At 42.2% G+C, this 14,595-nt stretch overlaps 1 protein-coding gene across 1 annotated transcript in view; it reads left to right on the forward strand.

Moving 5' to 3' along the window:
- The window catches only part of LOC142749240 (neuron navigator 3-like), a 508,575-nt gene that overhangs the window by 193,532 nt on the left and 300,448 nt on the right, over positions 1–14,595 (forward strand). The window lies entirely within an intron of this gene.

The following is a 14,595-nucleotide window of genomic DNA, read 5'->3' on the forward strand; positions in this document are numbered from 1 at the left end:
ACTAACTAACTAACTAACTAACTAACTAACTAACTAACTAACTAACTAACTAACTAACTAACTAACTAACTAACTAACAATTTGTTATCAAGCTAACTAACCTACTATTCCTACCTGCCTATTCTAAAAAGGGAATACAAAGTATATAGTTTCTATATACTTTGTAAATGTATGTATAAATATACTTTTATATATATATATATATATATACTATTGTATGTATGTATGTATGTATGTCTTTTTCACTTTTCTTCTGTCTTCTCCCGATCAGTCTCCTTCTCTCTAAAACGCTGTTTTAGGGGGGATTCACACGAGCGTGTATTGGGTCCGTGCGGGCCGCGTGGTTTTCACGCGCCACGCATAGACCAATACAAGTCTATGGGTTAGTACAGACAGTCCGTGCTTTTTGCGCAGCGTTTGTTCGCTGCGCAAAAAGCGCGACAGGTTCAATAACTGCGTATTTCGTGCATCACGCACCCATTGAAGTCAATGGGTGCGTGAAAACCACGCAGGTTGCACGGAAGCACTTCCGTGCGAACCGACTGAAACAGCGCACCAGCTGTCAAAAGGATGAATGTAAACAGAAAAGCACCACGTGCTTTTCTGTTTCCAAGCATCCAAACGGAGTGTCTTGGAGATGAGCGAACCCGGCCAACCGAACCAAACTTCACCGGGTTCGGCCGAACTCGTTTTGGAGACAGTCACTGTCCATGGTGCTGAAAGAGTTAAACTGTTTCAGCACCATGGGCAGTGACTTCCGATCCCAATATACATGAACCTGTAAAAAAAAACGAAGTTCTGACTTACCGAAAACTCCCGGCTTCTTCCTCCAGTCTGACCTCCCGGGATGACAATTCAGTCCAAGTGACAGCTCCAGCCAATCACAGGCCAAGCACAGGCTGCAGCGGTCACATGGACTGGCGCGTCATCCAGGGAGGTGGGGCCCGATGTCAAGAGAGGCGCGTCACCAAGGACGCGTCACCAAGGACGCGTCACCAAGGCAACGGCCGGGAAGTTCTCGGTAAGTACGAACTTTTTCTTTTTTTTTAACAGGTTTTTCGATATTGTGTTCGGCATTCACTGTCGAGGGTGCTGAAAGAGTTAGCTCTTTCAGCACCTTGGACAGTGACGGGCGTCGACTAGCCTCATCTCTATGATGGCGGCTGCGCGAAAATCACGCAGCCGCGCATCATACATGGATGACACACGCAGCTGTCAAATGGTTTTTGCGCACGCAAAACGCTGCGTTGTTTGTGCGCGCAAAAACGCAACGTTCGTCTGTATCTGCCCTTAGAGTGAAGGAGGCTGACAGGAGATGACAAGCTCGAAAAGTTTGTTTGTAAACAAACTTTTCAGAGATCACCATGATTGGTTAATCATGGTGATCACATGCTTACCAGCCGAACCAATCTGTTCGGCTGTTAGTGAGCAGGTTGCTGGGGAGCCGGGGACACTGACACAGCGTCCGAGCGTTTTTCACCGCTCTATGCCGGCTGGAGCAGAGATCTGTAGATTCACGCCCTAGCTGCACGGGGTATATGCGGGGTATATGCGAATAGGACGTGAATCTACAGATTCTCGGCCTGAAAGGGTTAAGAGGCGACTGCCGCCCGCCCCTCTCCCCCCTATCGGACATAAAATAAAAAATATGTATGCTCACCGTTTTTATTTTCCCCTCCTGGTCCCCTCAGGCTCTCACTGCAGGCCATGGCTCATACAAGGTCTTGACACAGTGCAGCGTCAGTGTCCTTTATGCGACCCGGCACTCATCATTCTGAGTGCTGTGTCACATACAACGTCCTGACGCTTCCCTGTGGGGAGAAGCAATGCGAAGCAGAGAGGTCAGTAGTGGTCGGAACCTTGTGTAACTCTGCCCCCCAAAAGTAATTCAAGGTTATAATGTATGTATGTGTGTGTGTGTGTGTGTGTGTGTGTGTATGTATATACACATATATATATATATATATATATATATATATATACACAGTGCTGTGCAAAAGTTTTAGGCAGTTGTGGAAAAAAATTTGTGTTAATAGTTTTGTTTTTTTATTAATTATCAAAATGCAAAGTGAATGAAGAGAAATCTCAATCAAATTAATATTTGGTGTGACCACCCGTTGCCTTCAAAACAGAATCAATTCTTCTAGGTGTTATGGAATCGTTAGTTGAGCGATTCCCCAAAGGCTGCTGGAGACTGTCTGGAGTGAGCATGCAAATAAATCTGCAACCCCAAATCCGTCACAACTCTGATCAGCAGAATCTAAGGATACAAACAGAAAAAATGGGACATAAAGATCATCAAAACCACAAAAAAGGCCATACTCACTAGGTAGGTGGGTGGGTGAAAACCCGTTCCCATCAGGACGCAGACGGGTCAAAGAATGCTGCAGAAGGAGTGTGCATTAAATAGTGATAGCCCCTCCCACTAGTCTTGAGGGGAGTGGCGGACTAAGTGCTCAAAGGTGTGCGATAAATGAGTGTCAGTGTAGTGCTAGGGTGTGAATGGATGGTAAAAAATAAATATGTATGTATGAAAGTGTCAGAACTGTGTAATGATGTAATAAAAATAAATAAATAAATAAATGTGATGAATAGGGGTCAGTGCTGTGAATAGTACATGGGGTGTCAGTACTATGTGTAATACGTGGAGGGATAATGTGCTGGTCGTCAGGCATGGCGTATCTTGCCGAATAACAGCCTATTTGTAACGCCGCTAGTGTTAGCTAAAGCGGGCTGCTCTGCATTCCAAACCAAACGCCAGCACATCATGCCCTCCCAGCATATATATAAGACCCGGCTGCGTCCTGAAAAAAAGTGTAGTATAAGTAGTAAGAAATATCCATGAAACATGGGGTATTAGTTGTTATTTTGGCCAAAATACGCAAAGCTCGCAACCCAACGTCAAGGGTCCCCAGTGCCTTGCGAGTCCCTAACCAGAACTTTTCGTTCCTAATTTAAAAACACAAACAGAAAAAATGGGACATAAAGATCATCAAAACCACAAAAAAGGCCATACTCACTAGGTAGGTGGGTGGGTGAAAACCCGTTCCCATCAGGACGCAGACGGGTCAAAGAATGCTGCAGAAGGAGTGTGCATTAAATAGTGATAGCCCCTCCCACTAGTCTTGAGGGGAGTGGCGGACTAAGTGCTCAAAGGTGTGCGATAAATGAGTGTCAGTGTAGTGCTAGGGTGTGAATGGATGGTAAAAAATAAATATGTATGTATGAAAGTGTCAGAACTGTGTAATAATGTAATAAAAATAAATAAATAAATAAATGTGATGAATAGGGGTCAGTGCTGTGAATAGTACATGGGGTGTCAGTACTATGTGTAATACGTGGAGGGATAATGTGCTGGTCGTCAGGCATGGCGTATCTTGCCGAATAACAGCCTATTTGTAACGCCGCTAGTGTTAGCTAAAGCGGGCTGCTCTGCATTCCAAACCAAACGCCAGCACATCATGCCCTCCCAGCATATATATAAGACCCGGCTGCGTCCTGAAAAAAAGTGTAGTATAAGTAGTAAGAAATATCCATGAAACATGGGGTATTAGTTGTTATTTTGGCCAAAATACGCAAAGCTCGCAACCCAACGTCAAGGGTCCCCAGTGCCTTGCGAGTCCCTAACCAGAACTTTTCGTTCCTAATTTAAAAACACAAACAGAAAAAATGGGACATAAAGATCATCAAAACCACAAAAAAGGCCATACTCACTAGGTAGGTGGGTGGGTGAAAACCCGTTCCCATCAGGACGCAGACGGGTCAAAGAATGCTGCAGAAGGAGTGTGCATTAAATAGTGATAGCCCCTCCCACTAGTCTTGAGGGGAGTGGCGGACTAAGTGCTCAAAGGTGTGCGATAAATGAGTGTCAGTGTAGTGCTAGGGTGTGAATGGATGGTAAAAAATAAATATGTATGTATGAAAGTGTCAGAACTGTGTAATAATGTAATAAAAATAAATAAATAAATAAATGTGATGAATAGGGGTCAGTGCTGTGAATAGTACATGGGGTGTCAGTACTATGTGTAATACGTGGAGGGATAATGTGCTGGTCGTCAGGCATGGCGTATCTTGCCGAATAACAGCCTATTTGTAACGCCGCTAGTGTTAGCTAAAGCGGGCTGCTCTGCATTCCAAACCAAACGCCAGCACATCATGCCCTCCCAGCATATATATAAGACCCGGCTGCGTCCTGAAAAAAAGTGTAGTATAAGTAGTAAGAAATATCCATGAAACATGGGGTATTAGTTGTTATTTTGGCCAAAATACGCAAAGCTCGCAACCCAACGTCAAGGGTCCCCAGTGCCTTGCGAGTCCCTAACCAGAACTTTTCGTTCCTAATTTAAAAACACAAACAGAAAAAATGGGACATAAAGATCATCAAAACCACAAAAAAGGCCATACTCACTAGGTAGGTGGGTGGGTGAAAACCCGTTCCCATCAGGACGCAGACGGGTCAAAGAATGCTGCAGAAGGAGTGTGCATTAAATAGTGATAGCCCCTCCCACTAGTCTTGAGGGGAGTGGCGGACTAAGTGCTCAAAGGTGTGCGATAAATGAGTGTCAGTGTAGTGCTAGGGTGTGAATGGATGGTAAAAAATAAATATGTATGTATGAAAGTGTCAGAACTGTGTAATAATGTAATAAAAATAAATAAATAAATGTGATGAATAGGGGTCAGTGCTGTGAATAGTACATGGGGTGTCAGTACTATGTGTAATACGTGGAGGGATAATGTGCTGGTCGTCAGGCATGGCGTATCTTGCCGAATAACAGCCTATTTGTAACGCCGCTAGTGTTAGCTAAAGCGGGCTGCTCTGCATTCCAAACCAAACGCCAGCACATCATGCCCTCCCAGCATATATATAAGACCCGGCTGCGTCCTGAAAAAAAGTGTAGTATAAGTAGTAAGAAATATCCATGAAACATGGATACTCTATGGTGTTCACCAGAGGTTACTGCAAGGCAGGTTAGTTTTTGCTGCATAGAACCCCACTTGTTTTAACAGAGTTCAGTGTTGGATAAGAGGTGCAATGCAGGCAATACCAGAACAAGTAACAAGACAGCCAGAAGGTAAACATAAAATCCAAGTCACAAAGCTAGGGGATGTCAGGAATAGCAGAGGTCAGAACGAGCCGGGATCAGAAAGTCCAAATTAGAAAGCAAGGAGTAATCCAGAGACAAGCCGAGGTCCAGTTCCTGGAAGTCAAAAGCCAAAGGTACAGGGTATAGTTGGAAGCCAGTCAAGGCTACTATTTTCAAATATATCAGTTGCAATATCTATCTTACCCTCCTGACTTACAGCCTGTATTATAGACCTGAGATGCATTCATTAATTTACTGGCTGGTGTTGGAAACAGGCTTGCTGTCAGATACCTACTGGCCTAGCTAAGCTCCTACAATGCTGCGGGACAGTAAATTTTTCCTTCATCAGATTACTTTGCATTCATTTGACCCATGGACATGCAGAGACCTTGAATTACAATGCTGCCAGTTCATTCATAAACTCCTTTGTGTTCAGATTTGTTTTTTTTCTTGTGAACTTGGTCAATTTGAGGAGGAAATATGAACCTGAACAATGCAATATGAAACTGTTTAAAGGGGTTTTCCCACGAGGGACATTTATGACATATCTACAGGAAATGTCATAAATGTCAGATAGATGCGTGTTCCACTTCTGGGACCCGCACCTACCTCTAGAACATGCCCTCTAAACCCCTTTCTACCTCTGTGTGTGTCGGCTGATTTCCGACCATGAAGGTGAAAACAGCGTAGCTCGCTGAGCTACGCTGTTTTCGTAAGCCCCATATGACTGAATGGTAGTTACGGAAACAGCGTAACTACTATTCACTACTATGGAAGTTACGGAAACAGTGTAGCTTAGCGAATCAGGAAGTGGCCGGGAGTCAGCGATAGGAGACATAGCTGGAACGGGGTTTAGGGAGCCCCATTCTAGAGATAGATGCGGGTCCCAGAGGTGGGACCCGCATCTATCTGACATTTATGACATATCCTGTGGATATGTCATAAACATCCATCGTGGGGAAACCCCTTTATGTTAAAATATGGTCTGTATTAAAGGAGTCGTCGGGGATTAGAAAGAAGGATCTGCTTATCTTATCTAAGTAATTTACTAATATACTTTAATTAAAAATTCTGTACTAAATGGTGCAGTTCAAACCTCATGAATTTCTGGAGCTTTTCTAATAGTGATGACGCCCCGACACGGCCCCAAGTGACTGAGCTCTTGCTTCATGTGCTGTTCGTGAACATGACCGCTAGCGCTTTGCTCGGGACTCCAGCACTGCGTCCGATGTCCATATATTGTCAATTCAGGGGTTTCCTATCGCTGGAGTCCCCGAGCAGAGCATCAGCTGATGCTCTGCCTGGGGACTGCACAATTCTGCCCACATCATTGTCACTGTCCATATATTGACAATGACGTCAGAAACGCCTCTGGAGTCCCGAAGCAAAGCATCAGCTGATAATAATTTACTAATACTAATGCTGCTAATACTTTATTAATGTTTAACTAAATTATGTAATAATCAATGTAGGAAGGTTTTTCCAGATTACAACCTCCTTACTTATGAGCTGTGCAATAGCACGCTTGTTCTGTTGTGATTATCGCAAATTGATAACATTGAATAAGCTTAATTTTAGCACCAGTTCGATAAAGCTAGAACAATGAAACTTCTATTGATTACGTTTAATAGGATTAATCTTTAATTTGATTAAGAAAAGTATAACCCAGTGGCTATTTAATTCAGTCTTGTATGTCACGATTATTACTAATTTGGTAGAATACCCCGGGGGAACACTTTGATGATACAGTCTAAATTTAATATACTATAGCAAATTAATTCTTAAAGCGAATAATCATTAACTCGCCATTGTTCACATTTTGTAAAATTGTATAGGATTATTTATTACAGCTATGATGTGCTAGTGGAAGTAGTTAAATCTCCATTTTGTTCCTTACATTCCTTTTGTTGGCATGTCATTGAAGCATAATAGCATGAGAGAAAATGCCATGAATGCATGTGAATTACTACATCATTTAGCATTAGGAAGACTTCAGTTTCGTTTAGCCATAATTTATCATCAGCTAAATGAACAACTTAAAGCTTTATTTCATGTAAACCAATATTTCATGTACCTTAAGCAAATTTGCAGTTTTCTATTACATGCTGTATATTGATGACATTTCTCTCCAGTGCCCACATTCCTTGGAAAGTATTAGCAAATAAATATGCATTAGATGTACTGTACGTACGTTTGTATAGAAGAATATCAGTGGTCTAGGGCAATTCCTTGAACGATAATTTTCTTCTGTAGCATAATACATGAGAATCAATGAATGGGTTCTCTATTATTCCCTTTAAATAATATCCCCTAAATAATAAGAATCATAAGGCCTCATGCACACAGCCTGTACATCAGCACTACAGGCCCATACAACCATAGGTACTCAGTAGGATTCCATAAGGTGCCCATATGAAGCATACGATTTTCCCCATTGCTTCTAAAGGAAAATACCTTCACTCATTCCACTGCGGATTTCACAGAAAATCTCCACCAAATCGGCAACAAAATTAACATGCTCTCAATTCCGCAAATTTTCTCCCGATCCACATGTTGTACTGTAAATTTTTGCAGATATTCAGAGCAGAATCAGTACTAAAACTCCGGAGCAATTCCACGGCATGTGCATTCACCCTAACATGCCACAATTTTTTATATGGAATCCATAAGAAAAAAAACGTTGCGCCTCTGAGGCAAACAGAGGTACAGTATGGGCCCATAGCAGGCTGTACAATGCTGGCCTATATCACAGTCATGTGCATGAATCCTAAGGGTATGTTCACACGGCCTATTTACGGACGTAATTCGGGCGTTTTTGCCCCGAATTACGTCTGAAAATAGCGCCTCAATAGCGCTGACAAACATCTGCCCATTGAAAGCAATGGGCAGACGTTTGTCTGTTCACACGAGGCGTATATTTACGCGCCGCTGTCAAATGACGGCGCGTAAATAGACGCCCGCGTAGAAGAAGTGACCTGTCACTTCTTTGGCCGTAATTGGAGCCGTTATTCATTGACTCCAATGAATAGCAGCGCTAATTACGGCCGTAATTGACGCGGCGTTCAAGCGCCTGCACATGCCGGTACGGCTGAAATTACGGGGATGTTTTCAGGCTGAAACATCCCCGTAATTTCAGCCGTTACGGACCCCCGCCGTGTGAACATACCCTAAGTATTGTAATAGTGAAACTTTGTCGTAAAACATCATGGAATGTGCTGTATTCATTTATTCTTAAGAGAAGCATTTGCATAGGTCACGTGAACTTGAGAATGTATAGCAACCATGTTTGTTTTATGTTGTTCTTTAAAGAGGCTCTGTCACCACATTATAAGTGGCCTATATTGTAGATGATGTGATCGGCGCTGTAATGCAGATAAATGGTTTTTTTATTTAGAAAAACGATCATTTTTTACGGAGTTATGACCTATATTCGCTTTATACTAATGAGTTTCTCAATGGACAACTGGGCGTGTTTTACTTTTTGACCAAGTGGGCGTTATTTTTGTCAGAAAATTATTTTTATTACATTTTTTTCTGTAAAACAAGTTTTTACCAGAAAAACACAACTCAATATTTATTGCCCAGGTTCTGCAGCTTTAGGAGATATCCCACATGTGGCCCTAGTGTGGTAATAGTCTGAAGCACCGGCCTCAGAAGCAAAGGATCACCTATAGGATATTGGGGCCTTCTTTTTATTAGAATATATTTTAGGCACCATGTCAGGTTTGAAGGGCTCTTGTGGTGCCAAACAGTGAAAATCCCCAAAAGTGACCCCATTTGGGAAAGTACACACCTCAAGGAAATTATCTAGGGGTATACTGAGCATTTTGACCCCACAGGTTCATTGCAGAAATTATTGGAAGTAGGCCGTAAAAACTAAAATCTACATTTTTTCAAACAAAATGTAGGTTTAGCCAATTTGTTTTCATTTCCACAAGGACTAAAGGAGAAAAAGCACCACAAAATTTATAAAGCAATTTCTCCTCAGTAAAATAATACCCCACATGTGGTCATAAACGGCTGTTTGGACACACGGCAGGGCTTAGAAGGGAAAGAGTGCTATTTGGCTTTTGAAGATCACATTTAGCAGGAATGGTTTGCGCAGGCCATGTCGCATTTGCAAAGCCCCTGAGGGGACAAAACAATGAAAACTCCCAAAAAGTGACTCCATTTAGGAATTTACACCCCTTTAGGCATTCATCTAGGGGTGTAGTGAGCATTTTGACCCCACAGGTGTTTCATAGAATTTATTAGAATTGGGCGGTGAAAATAAAAACAATCCCTTTTCTTTAATAAGACGTAGATTTAGCTCAAAATTTTTCATTTTCTCAACAAATAAAGGAAAAAAAGAACCCCAGCATTTGTAAATCAATTTCTCCCGAGAACGGCAATACCCCATATGTGGTCATAAACTGCTGTTTGGGCACACAGTAGGGCTCAGTAGGGAAGAACCGCCATTTGGCATTTGGAGAGCAGATTTTACTGGATTGGTTTCTGGGCGCTATGTCGCATTTGCAAAGCCCCTGTGGGACCAAAGCAGTGGAAACCCCCCAGAAGTGACCACATTTTTGAAACTAAACCCCTCAAGGTATTCACCTAGGGGTGTAGTGGGCATGTTAAAATGGGATTTTTTTTCATAGATATTCCAATATGTGGTGCCCAGCTTGTGCCACCATAACAAGACAGCTCTCTAATTATTATGCTGTGTTTCCTGGTTTTAGAAACACCCTACATGTGGCCCTAATCTTTTGCCTGGACATTCGAGAGGGCTCAGGAGTGGAAGAGTACCATGTAAAATTGAGGCATAATTTGGCAATTTACAAAGTATTGGTTCACAATTCGAGAGGCTCTGATGTGAAATAATAAAAGAAACCCCTGAGAAGTGACCCCATTTTGGAAACTGCACCCCTCAAGGCATTTATTAAAATGTGTGGTGTGCATCTTCACCCCACAGGACTTTTCCATAAATGATTGCGCTGCGGATGGTGCAAAGTAAAAAAATAAATTTTTCCCTAGATATGCTATTTCAGTGGCATATATGTCGTGCCCAGCTTGTGCCACTGAAGACACAGACCCCAAAAATTGTTAAAAGTGTTCTCCCGGGTATGGCAATGCCATATATGTGGAAGTAAATTGCTGTTTGGGCACGCTTTAGGGTTCAGAGTGGAGGGAGCACCATTTGGCTTTTGGAGCGTGGATTTGCTTGGTAGTAGTTTTGTTTGACTATTGCTGGTGTTTCCGTTTATAATGTGGGGGCACATGTAAGCTGGGCAGAGTATATCAGGGGCATAGTCAGGTGGTATAATAATGGGGTAAAAAAACCAGTAAAATAATCCATTGATGTGTGTTACGCTGTGAAGCAATTATTTCTGCACAGGCCAGTGTCGCACTGATAAATGTCCTTTCTTATCCCTCTTTTGGTACACACGCTGCACCTGTGCAGTGTGGGGAATTTTGCTGGGAAGTGTTGTCCTGGTATAATACGGGCACCGTCACTTCCAGCGGATATGTTTGGGCTCTACCCTTCCTGGTTCCCTAATTTTAGGGCTTTGACAATACGCCTCTTGAAACAGAAGAAATTTTCCCCTCAGGCCGGCACAACTGCATATTTTTTATTTCCTGACTTATTGGAGCCTTAACTAATTTCATTTTTTGATAGACGTAGTGGTATGAGGGCTGTTTTTTTGTGGGACGAGCTGTAGTTATTATTGGTACCATTTTGGAGTACATGCGACTTTTTGATCACTTTTTATCCTATTTTTTGGGAGGCAAGGGACCAAGAAACTGCAAAGTTTTTTTGTTTTGTTGTTATACAGCGTTCACCATGCGTTATAAATTACATGTTAACTTTACTCTGGAGGTCAGTCCGATTCCTGCAATACCTAATTTATAGCACTTTTTTATGTTTTACAAATTTTTGCACAATAAAATATATTTTTTCTGTCGCCAAGTTGTGAGAACCATAACATTTAAATTTTTTCGTCGATAGAGCTGTATGAGGGCTTGTTTTTTGCGAGACGAACTATAGTCTATACAGGTGCCATTTTTGGATACATGTGACTTTTTGATCACTTTTTATTCCAATATTTGTAGGGCAAAGTGACCAAAAAACTGAAATTCTGGTATAGTTTTTTTCAGGGTTTTTTTACGCTGTTCACCGCGTGGAATAAATAACATAATATTTTTATAGTTCAGGCCGTTACGGTCGCAGCGATGCCAAATATGTATGGTTTATTTCTTTTTTTCAATAATAAAGGACTTGAAAAGCGAAAAGGGCGATTGTGTTTTATTGTATTACTTGAAACTTTTATTATATGTTTTAAAACTTTTTTTTTACACTTTTTTGCACTTTTCTTACACTTTTTTTCAAGTCCCACTAGGGGACTTGAAGGTCCAACTGTCAGCTTTTTTTTTTTCTAATACATTGCACTACCGATTTAGTGCAATATATTAGATCTGTCAGTCATTCACTTACAGCAAGCAGACTAAGCTTCGCCTCCCGGCGGGGTCTAATCGGCTTCCGTAATGGCAGAGCAGGAGGCCATTGTTAGGTCTCCTGTTGCCATAGCAGCATGGCAGGGCTGACGATCTACTATCAACCAATAAGATGCTTGCGATCGCTGCATCTAAGGGGTTAATGGCAGGGATCTGAGCTAGCTCCGGTTCCTGCCATTACAGGTGAATGTCAGCTGTAACATACAGCTGACATTCACCGCTGATGATGTCATCTCAGCTCCTGAGCCGACGCCATCTTGCCGTCGGCTACGGAAGCCTTTCATGCTCTGCTGCTGGGTGGGTCCTGGAAGGCTTCCGTGCTAGGCAGACCAGGAGGTAAGTATTAAGCCTCTGGTTGCCATTGCAGCCACCAGAACCCCAGTAATGTCATTGCTGGGGTTCCGATGAGCTGCAAACAGCTTAAATGCAGCGATTGCGTTTGAGCGCTGCATTTAAGGGGTTAATGGTGGGGATCGAAGCTAATTTCGGTCCCCGTCATTACAGCAGGATGTCAGCTGTAAGATACCGCTGACATCCGGCGATGGTGGCACCGACTCAGCTTATGAGCCGGTGTCCACCATTTGTCGTATGGATACGGCAAAATGCGGGAAGAACTGGCTTTCCATCACGTATCCATGCAGCAAATGTCGGAAAGGGGTTAATGCTCTTGATATGATGATCATTTGTAGTTACATAAAAATATGTCTCTGGCAGTAAAATCTGTTTGCCACAGAGGTTTTGATGTTTTTAATAAATTATTATGTATCTAGGTAGTGTTTATTAAAATAAGGGTTTTAAATACATTTTGTTCTTGATCAGCATAACATTTGTCTCACGGGGTTTAGCTAACTTGAATATGTTTACTAAATTGCTTTGAAGCATAAGCTGTCTTTAATACATATTTACTCACTGTGTTTGTCAGGAATTATATGTAATATTTTGTTATATAAGCGTTGTTGATTTTGATTAATTACTTTTGAACTCTTTTGGGCTTTAAATGTTGAATTTCTAAGAAATGTAATGAAAGCATTCTAGTATGCTCTAGATTTAGTATATTTGCATCTCTACAACTCTGCTATTGGCAGTCACTCTTCATATACTGCAGCTTTTGAAATTGGTTTGGGCCTGGACAAATCCGGTACCCTTGTAACCTCTGAAATGCAAGGGTATGTTCACAAGCTGTGTTTTCAGGCAAGCATGTCAATTCTTGAGCACTTTTTGGAGCTGTTTTTCATTGTGTCAGCAGAAAAAACGCTCTAAAAAACGCCTCAAAAAACTTTTTCAGCTCAAACACGGCTAAAAATCAGAGGCTGTTTTCTCTGAAAACAGCTCTATAATTTTCAGCTGTTTTTGAGTCTGCGTATGAACATACCCTAACCTCCGGACAGCACTCTTCTACCCTTGAGACTCTTGTGCAGACCTTAAACAAAAATCTATTGTGGAATGTATTTGTAGCAAAGTAAATTTAGTGATCAGATTATTAGGGTATGTTCACACGGCCTATTTACGGACGTAATTCGGGCGTTTTTGCCCCGAATTACGTCTGAAAATAGCGCCTCAATAGCGCTGACAAACATCTGCCCATTGAAAGCAATGGGCAGACGTTTGTCTGTTCACACGAGGCGTATATTTACGCGCCGCTGTCAAATGACGGCGCGTAAATAGACGCCCGCGTAGAAGAAGTGACCTGTCACTTCTTTGGCCGTAATTGGAGCCGTTATTCATTGACTCCAATGAATAGCAGCGCTAATTACGGCCGTAATTGACGCGGCGTTCAAGCGCCTGCACATGCCGGTACGGCTGAAATTACGGGGATGTTTTCAGGCTGAAACATCCCCGTAATTTCAGCCGTTACGGACCCCCGCCGTGTGAACATACCCTTAGGGTATGTGCACACAGAGTTTTTTGCAGGCAGAAAATTCTGCCTCAAAATTCCATCTTGAATTTTGAGGCAGATTTTGATCTGCCTGCTCGCCGTTTGTTGTGGCATTTTTCGCCCGCGGCCATTGAGCGCAACGCAATGAAAGACGCTTTCTCTGCCTCCCAGAGATGTAAACGCCCAAAGATAGGGCATGTCGCTTCTGAAATCAATGGGAGTCGTCTTTGGGTGCGTTTTCCAACGCGGTTGCTGCGTCAAAAAATGTGTACAAAAAACTCTGTGTGAACAGGGCCTTATTATAATTATTATTATTATTATACAATTTCATTTTGTTTTAAAAGGGTTTTATTGAAGTAAAATTCAGCAAATTTTGAAACTTTTGGGGGTTGTGGCATACGGATTATGGCAAAATGGTGTCCGGCCGCCATTTTACAGATAAGAAAAGGATCACATGACCTATGGCTGGCTTCCCCATAATGCCTTGCAGTCATCCTTCCCAAAATGTACTGCAGTTACCCCTCCCTCTACTCATATATATTGCTGTCACTTTCAAACTACATGCTGGCTTGGCATTAAAGAGCTTGAACGGGGAAGGGTTTAATGTGGATAGTCTCCTGGAAAGACATCACAGTGTTAAACACAAGTTTTCATGCCAATTGGGGCACTTTAGATTCGCACCGAATTTATTCAGACCAAATCGAATCAAATGGCTGATTAGACTACTACATGTTACAGCCGACACTTCACTGTAACAGCTGGAATCAGAAATAACTCTGTTTCTTTCCGTTTAAACACTTATATTTTTCAGTCAATATTTTTCCCGCAACGGAAAGTGAAAGTGACAGCACAGCTTCCGTTTCAGTCACCATTGATCTCAATGGTGACGGAAACATCGCTAATGGTTTCCGTTCGTCACCATTCCGGCTGGTTTTCGGACAGAATCAATAGCGCAGTCGACTGCGCTAATGGTGATGGAAACGGAAGCTGTGCTATCACTTTCACTTTCCGTTGCGGGGTTCACCCGACAGAAACCTCAGACGGAACCCCGGAGCGGAAGCGAACGGTGATGTGAACAGGCCCTAACACAAAAGTTTTGTATTTTTTTAAGCTGGTTCACAAAAAAAAATAATTCCAAAT

Source organism: Rhinoderma darwinii, chromosome 3 (genome assembly GCF_050947455.1).
Source record: "Rhinoderma darwinii isolate aRhiDar2 chromosome 3, aRhiDar2.hap1, whole genome shotgun sequence".
Lineage (NCBI taxonomy): Eukaryota > Metazoa > Chordata > Amphibia > Anura > Rhinodermatidae > Rhinoderma > Rhinoderma darwinii.